At 52.6% G+C, this 7,421-nt stretch overlaps 1 long non-coding RNA gene across 1 annotated transcript; it reads left to right on the top strand.

The window, feature by feature from the left end:
* Positions 1-1,442: 1,442 nt before the first annotated feature.
* On the top strand, positions 1,443-7,062 carry LOC144246571 (uncharacterized). The gene is made up of 3 exons (XR_013340227.1): positions 1,443-1,585; positions 2,149-3,750; positions 7,020-7,062. It is a non-coding gene; the product is annotated as an uncharacterized LOC144246571 (long non-coding RNA).
* Positions 7,063-7,421: the final 359 nt, after the last annotated feature.

Raw genomic sequence — 7,421 nt, forward strand, 5'->3', positions numbered from 1 at the left:
TCGATAAATTTGAGTGTATCCATCCCTTTTTCACATTCCTGCACAATTCCTGTCAGCTTCTGATGTCATTCCTTCAAATTTCAAAGTGCCTGATTGTTATTGAAATGGATTCTGAAACAAAACCCACAGGGTGAGTTTGGGGTGTTGCTCACACACAAGCTCCTTCTAAAGCTTGAAATATGATGAAGATGTGCTTTAAATCTATGCAGATTTAAATGTGTGCTCTCAATCTATTCAGGAGCAGTTTAGGAGTTTGGGAATGAATTCCATTTGCAGCCAGAGCCTTGGCTTTCCCCCAGAGCACCTGAGTCACCAGCGAGCAGAGGCTGACAGAAACCAGGGACTTTCTTCGCTCTGCCCTAGAATCATAAAGTTAGGAAAAGAAAACAAAAAGCAAACCAAAAAAGCAGCTGGGAACAAAAGTGCTGCTGCAAAGGGGGTGAAATCCAGCAAAGAACTTCAACTTATGGCTTTAATATTTAAGAGTTGTTTAATTTATAGGGAGGCATTGGATTTGAGGGTGTTCTGTCCCTGTGGGAGAGGGACTGGGGCAGGCTGGGTGAGGGGTGGGGTCCCCATCCTGGTGGGGCTTGGCTTGGCCAGAAATCTGCTGGAAATCTTGCTCAGAACCACGGAATGCTGGGCTGGGTTGGGATGGGAGGGACCCAAACCCCCCCAGTGCCACCCCAAATCCCACCCAGCGCCCCCCTGCCATGGCAGGGACCCCTCCCACTGTCCCAGCTGCTCCAGCCCCAGTGTCCAGCCTGGCCTTGGGCACTGCCAGGGATCCAGGGGCAGCCACAGCTGCTCTGGGAATTCCATCCTGTGCCAGGGCTGCCCACCCTGCCAGGGAACAATTCCCAATTCCCAATCTCCCATCCAGCCCTGCCCAGGGCTGGGGAGCCACAACTCTGAGAGGTCCCCGAGCAGCCGGGGCAGGGGACCCGGCCAGCTCCATCAGGGAAGTTCCACAAGGTTTAGCAAAGCTGGATTATGGCACGGGGATGTGGCATCTGCTGCTCACAGGCTGCTGGGAAAACAGCTGAAGGGTTTTTGTGGGGTTTTTCTCTTTGCTTTGTTTGTTTACTGTGTGTGTGTGTTTGTGCTTCTGAGCCTTTTGAACTCCCAGCAAAACAGGCTGAGCACAGAGAGAAATGCAGAATGATCCAGAAGCTGAAGTGGGGGAGATTTTTAGATGGGATTTTGGGAAGGAATTGTTGCCTGGGAGGGTAGGGATGAATGCCCAGAGCAGCTGTGGCACCCCTGGATCCCTGGCAGTGCCCAAGGCCAGGCTGGGCACTGGGGCTGGAGCAGCTGGGACAGTGGGAGGGGTCTCTGCTGTGGCAGGGGGGCACTGGGTGGGATGTGGGGTCCCTCCCACCCAAAGCATTTGGGATTTTATGGAAATCTCTCCAATTCATTCTGGTGAGCCCAAGCTCTCCACACCACTGGGATTAAACACATTCCCTCATTCCCGTGGGATTTTAATGGGATTCACTCCTTCCACTTCAGGGGTGCCTGGAACTATTCCTGGTGCTGATTTTCACAGAGAAGCAAAGCTGAAGCACTTGGGCTGTGCTTGAGGGTAAGCTCTCCCTCCCTGGACCCTGAAGCTGATGCCACAGTAGGAATGGCCCTGGTTCCTCCCTCCTGAAGCTTCAGCCTCTCCCAGCTCAGAGTTTGGGGCTGCAGGAAGGAAAAATGTCTTTGAATCCATCCGTGAGGGCCAAATGGAGCACGTGTAGAGCCATCAATCGAGATATTTCTCGCCCCCTGTGCTGCCTGGGTGTGTCATGGATGACTCCCTGCATGTTCCCAGTCCTGATTTGGGATTTGGTGGCTGCTCCAGGAATGTTTGATCTGAGTCAGGTGTGAGATACCTGACACGGCTTCAGTAGGAGCAGGAACACGCTGCCCTGGGCACTTGGAGCTGCAGAAAGACAGCCTTGTAAAATATTCTCCTCTTCATTTCCCCAGGAACATTTCACATTTCAGCTGGTGTCAGAGATGCTCTTGAGGCTCTGGAATCTTTGGGGGTTTTTTGGCTGTTGAAGGGTGGGGGTTGCATTGGCAGCTGAGTTTGTTTGATGAAGGAACAGTGCCCCAGCACAGCACGTGTCCTAAAACCCTCAATAATTCCTCTTGCAGCTGCCAGAGGCTGCCAGGCCCATGGTGGCCAGGCAAAGAGCTCGTTCCTCTCCTGGAAGGCTCTGCAGGAGCTGTTCTGATGGGTTGCCCAGCACAGTTCTGCTGTTACTGAGGGCGATGCTTCATCCTTCGCTCAGCCAGGCTTCCTGGAAAGCAGAAGAAATGAGCTGCCCAAGGTGGGGGGTTTTCTCAGAGAAAAATAAAACAACAGCATCAGAAAAAACAACTCGAAGGTTGTGCGGAGCTGCCTCAGAAGAGAGAGAGGTGAGAGAACATTCGTGTGCACCAGCTGTGGCACGGTTTGGCTCTGGAATCCGGGCAGGATGAAGGGAGGTGAGGCCAGCCTGGGAAGGGGAGGAGGAGAAGAGGATTGTGTTCCCAGAGCTGTGGGCTCTTTGTGGCTCCTGTCCTGCCCTGAGGGAGAGAGCAGATGGCTGGGAAAGGCAGGAGGAGGCTGGAGGGCTCTCTCCAAGGCTTGGCAGTGCTGTCTGGGAGGATTTGTGAGGAATTCATTCCTGTGGCAGCAAGGACCGAGGCAGATTTACCCCCTTGGCACAGACTGTGCCCGTGAGGAGGGCACTGCCGGGACAGGCAGGGCAGGATGGCTGATGGTCCCTTTCAGCAGGTTTGTGTCTGCCAGGAAGCAGGGACTGAGCACTGCTGCCCTGACAACTCCAATAAATGTAAAATATCAGCTCCCTCTCCCCTGGACAGACACTCAGAGACTGCCTTCAGCCAAAGCAGAGCAGGAATGGCTCTCGAAAGAGATATTAAATCTCTCTGCTGAGTGCCAAAGGCTTTGTGATGGCTGTGATTGCACTTCAAGGGCTCCTGGAGTCCCACTCCTCCTCTGATCCTGGGAATTCAGCTCTCAGTGTGTGGAGAGCCCTGGTTTGACCCAGGGGCTGCTGGGGTTTGGCCAGGGGGAATTCACTGGGGGGGAGCAACCCTGCAGCCTGTCCAGCATGAGATATTCCTGTGTGCAACCCAGGAGATGTTCCTGTCCAGCCCAGGAGATTTCCTGTGTCCAGCCCATGAGATGTTCCCCAGGGCAGGGAGCTCCAGCCAAGAGCTGATCTGAGCCTTTGGGGGAATCCATCTGATCCTTCTGGGGGAATTTTGCTTCCCTCCCACCTCTCCAGCTGGCTCCGTGCAGATCAGCTCCTGCTGCACTCCTGCACTGCTGGCTGCTCTCCTGCTGCTTTTCCCAGCTTTTACAGAGATGGGACAACCGAGAGGCCTTTTAAAAGATTTTATTCCATTATCAGTCTCAATGAACAGCGAGGCACAAGAGGTGTCAAACTCAGCACCATTCCTTCAGAAGCAAAACCTATTTCCTGCTTACAACACCTTGAAATGCTTTTCAGCCTCTCAGCAGCTCAGTATTTGCACACAGATGTACCAGACAGTGTGACCTTTCTATTGCAAATGCAGGTGAACCCAATGGGAAGAAATTACCATGTCTGACTCAGTTCAGAAAGCTGAATTATTTCTTTATTATAATTATGCTAATATACTATATAAAAGGAGGATATTAAAACTACATACTACTTTCTCGAACTCCAACACAACTCGTGACTCTCTCTGAGAGCCCAGCCCCAGGTGGGTTGGATTGGATTGGGTTAGGTTGGATTGGGTTGGATTGGATTGGATTGGATTGGATTGGGTTGGATTGGATTGGGTTGGATTGGATTGGATTGGGTTGGATTGGATTGGACTGGGTTGGATTGGGTTGGATTGGATTGGATTGGATTGGATTGGGTTGGATTGGGTTGGATTGGATTGGATTGGTCATCAGGCTCAAACAATCCTCACCAGAATCCAACCCAGCAACACCCCAGGGAAACAATTCTCCAAACACATTCCACATAAGAAAAACGAGGAACAGAAATAGAAATTGTTTTCTCTTTCACTTCTCTCTGTACACGTCTATAAACAATCCTGAAAGGGAGAGAAATGCTTGCCACACATTTCCATCAAGTTTTGAACATTCTTCACAAATCCATTTCTCGTGCTCTCCCAGCTCAACTTCTTTGGAGCCACTTCCCAGCCCTGGAAGTGGCTCCAAAGAACTCTTGGATCCCTCAGGTGATGTCTGTGGGCTTTGCTCTCTGCTTGGCCACTTCAATACCCTCCAGGAAAATCTTATTTCTACCCTGCTCAACAGAACTTCCGATCCTGAGATCTCCCTGGCACGCAGGAGAGAAGAGCTTGTCCATGGCAGGTTAAAATGTTCCTTCCTCTGCTGCCTTAAAAGCTAAGAGAAGGGATTGGAAAGGGGTGTTGGAGAAAATCTCCTGGGTCACAAGAGCAGAGAATGCCTGCACCACGTTCTCTTGGTTTTAGTAAGCATGGAAGATGAATCAAAAATCACACAGGAGCACATCTGAGTCTCACGGTGGGGTGTTAGAGCAGCTCATGATGAGATCCTCAGACACATTGATTTTATCTAGCTGGGTCATTTCTCTTTTTAGAGCCACTTTTCTAAGAGGGAGAATTATTCTGCCCGGCTCAAGGTGCAGGGAGCCCACAGCTCGCCTGGGCTGCAGCTAACAGCTGGAGAAAATCATGGAAAACCAGCCTGGTTTGGGTGGAAGGGACCTCAAAGCCACTGTCTGCCATGGCAGGGACACCTCCCACTGTCCCAGGCTGCTCCAGCCTGGCCCTGGGCACTGCCAGGGACCCAGGGGTGCCACGGCTGCTCTGGGCACCTGTGCCAGGGCTGCCCACCCTGCCAGGGAACAATTCCTGCCCAAAATCCCATCTAAATCCCTCCTCTTCCAGCTTAAAACCACTCCTGGCCCCACTGGGCCAGGACATGCTCTGTTAGTGCAGCTGTGTTTGGGATTTGTTGTAATTTATGCTAATCCTCCTGCAGGATGATGTTTCTGGACAAGCAGAATTGGTTCTCATGTTTTGTGGGAATGTTTTCCCCACTCCAGCGTTACTGTACATGAGGATCAGTTCTCTAATGAATTGTGCTGTGGAATTTGCTCGGTTGATCCAGCAAGCCTTGGGAATGTGGAGGTGGGCACGGATGTCTCGGTGTGAACAGCTAAGGAAGGCAGGAGCCCCCCTGAAATGGTAAATGGAAACCCCCTCCCTCCAAATTGTTATCATTTTGAAATTAAGGGGCTCTCAGGTAAAGATGTGGGAATGGGAATAACAGTTCTTTATTAGGGAAGAAAATAAAAATAAATTTTAAAATGTAGTAATACAGAACAACCCTGCCAGAGTGAGAGCAGCCCTGTCCCCTGAGGGTCAGGGAGTGGCTCAGCCCCATCCCTGGGGGCTCAGCCCTCCTGCAGTGCCAGCTGTGCTTCTGCTGGAGCAGGATCTGCACAAGGGGGGAGTTTTCCTTGGAGCTCCAGGAATGGGAGAGATGGGCCTGGGCTCCTCTGGGAATGCAGGGGGAAGGAAGCTGCTCCTCTGGGAATGCAGGGGGATAAAGCTGCTCCCCTGGGAATGCAGGGGGAAGAAAGCTGCTCCTCTGGGAATGCAGGGGGAAGGAAGCTGCTCCTCTGGGAATGCAGTGGGGAGAAAGCTGCTCCCCTGGGAATGCAGTGGGGAGAAAGCTGCTCCTCTGGGAATGCAGGGGGCAGAGGCTGCTGTGCTGTTCCCAGGTCAGATTGGATCCAGGTAGGAATTTTTGGCTCCTCCCCTGGGTGGAGCATCTCCCCATGGGTTGATGGAATTTTCTCAGCCATGCAGGGACACTCATTGGCCATGAACAGAAGATAATTAATAATTAATGGCCCAGGAACAGCAGAGATCTCCTGGAGGGAGGATTGGCTGTGCAAGAGATAAAGAAAACTGCTCCATGAACAGAGAGAACTGCCGCAGCTCTGACAGAGGGGGATGGAACACACACCCAGGTACACCTCACCTGGACAGAACACACCCCAGGCACCTCTAACCCTGTCAGGGTCAGCTGGCAAGGCCCCAGCAGTGTGAAAATCCTTTTTTCCACTGAAGAAAAGGTCTGGAATGTGTGAAGCTGAGTTTTCATGTTTATTTTTTCTTATCTACAATATTTTCTCTCTGACCTGCTGAGCTCCAGCTAGCACAGAAGCCGTGGCAGTCTCCTTCCAGCCACGCTGTCTCCCACATTATATACCCAAAATTTCATGTACCATGTTTACAGTTCCCACACCAATACCTAAAATCTACATTGGACAGTGTGTCCCTGTCCTAGACCAACAGAAAAGTGTCACCATCACACCGAGACTGGAGGGCAAGGAGAAGGAAGAAAAGGCCAGGGCACACCCAGATTCCTCCATCCTGTACCCCTGAATTTCATTCTAAAAACCCCAAAATTCACTTTTCCACCCTGTGTCAATTCCCCTATTACACCACTCAAACCCGTGTGGCTTGTAAAAGGTTGGCAGCCTCCCCCACGGGCTAAAATGGGAGCCACGGGTGGTTTTGACTTGCTGCCAAGGTCCCTGAGCTCTTGGAGGTCTGGAGGCATCCGGGGCAGGCAGAGGGATGCTCTGGACACAACCCAGGAACACGGAGCTGTTCCAGGAGCTCTGGGGTCCTGCTGCTGGGGCAGGACCTGGTAAAGCAGGGAACAAGCATGGAGAGGTGACCAGAGGGGGATGGACCAGCCCTGAGCAGAGCCCAGCAGCTCTGGGCACCCGTGGCCACCAGCTCTGGAATTTTTGGCCGTGCTGTCCCCATTTGTGCCTGTGCCCCTCATCCCTGCTCCCTCTGTTGCCACGGAGACAGGGAAAAGTTCCCCGTGGGGAAGGATGGGCTGTGGGAACAAATTGCTTTGTGGAGTGGCTGGAAGCCGGTGCTGGCTGGTGGATAAACAGGAATCCTGTGCGAGGGTGATGGATTTGCCTCTCTCCTGCCTTCCCCTGCAGATTTATGAGCACCTGAAGAAGAGGGAAACGAGCAGCCTTAATTGGAGGCTCAAAGGATGAGGAAATGGCCCTTCCAAACACTGCAGCCACACAGGAAGGGATGGGCGCTGCTGCTGAGCTGTTGTTGGTGTCAGATGTGCTCATTGGAACCCTGGAATGGGCTCAGCTCCCTCTGCTCTCGCTGGAGAGGGGCACAGCCCCGGCGCCGGGACAGGGGAACGGGGCTGAGGGGTCCCAAAAGGGGGTGAGGGGTCCCAAAAGGGTGTGAGAGATCCCAGAGGGGTGTGAGGGGTCCCAAAAGGGTCTCAGAGGGTCCCAAAAGGGGGTGAGAGATCCCAGAGGGGTATGAGGGGTCCCAAAAGGGTCTCAGGGGGTCCCAGAGGGGTGCAAGTGATCCCAAAA

The sequence above is a fragment of the Lonchura striata genome, chromosome 7, assembly GCF_046129695.1.
Source record: "Lonchura striata isolate bLonStr1 chromosome 7, bLonStr1.mat, whole genome shotgun sequence".
Lineage (NCBI taxonomy): Eukaryota > Metazoa > Chordata > Aves > Passeriformes > Estrildidae > Lonchura > Lonchura striata.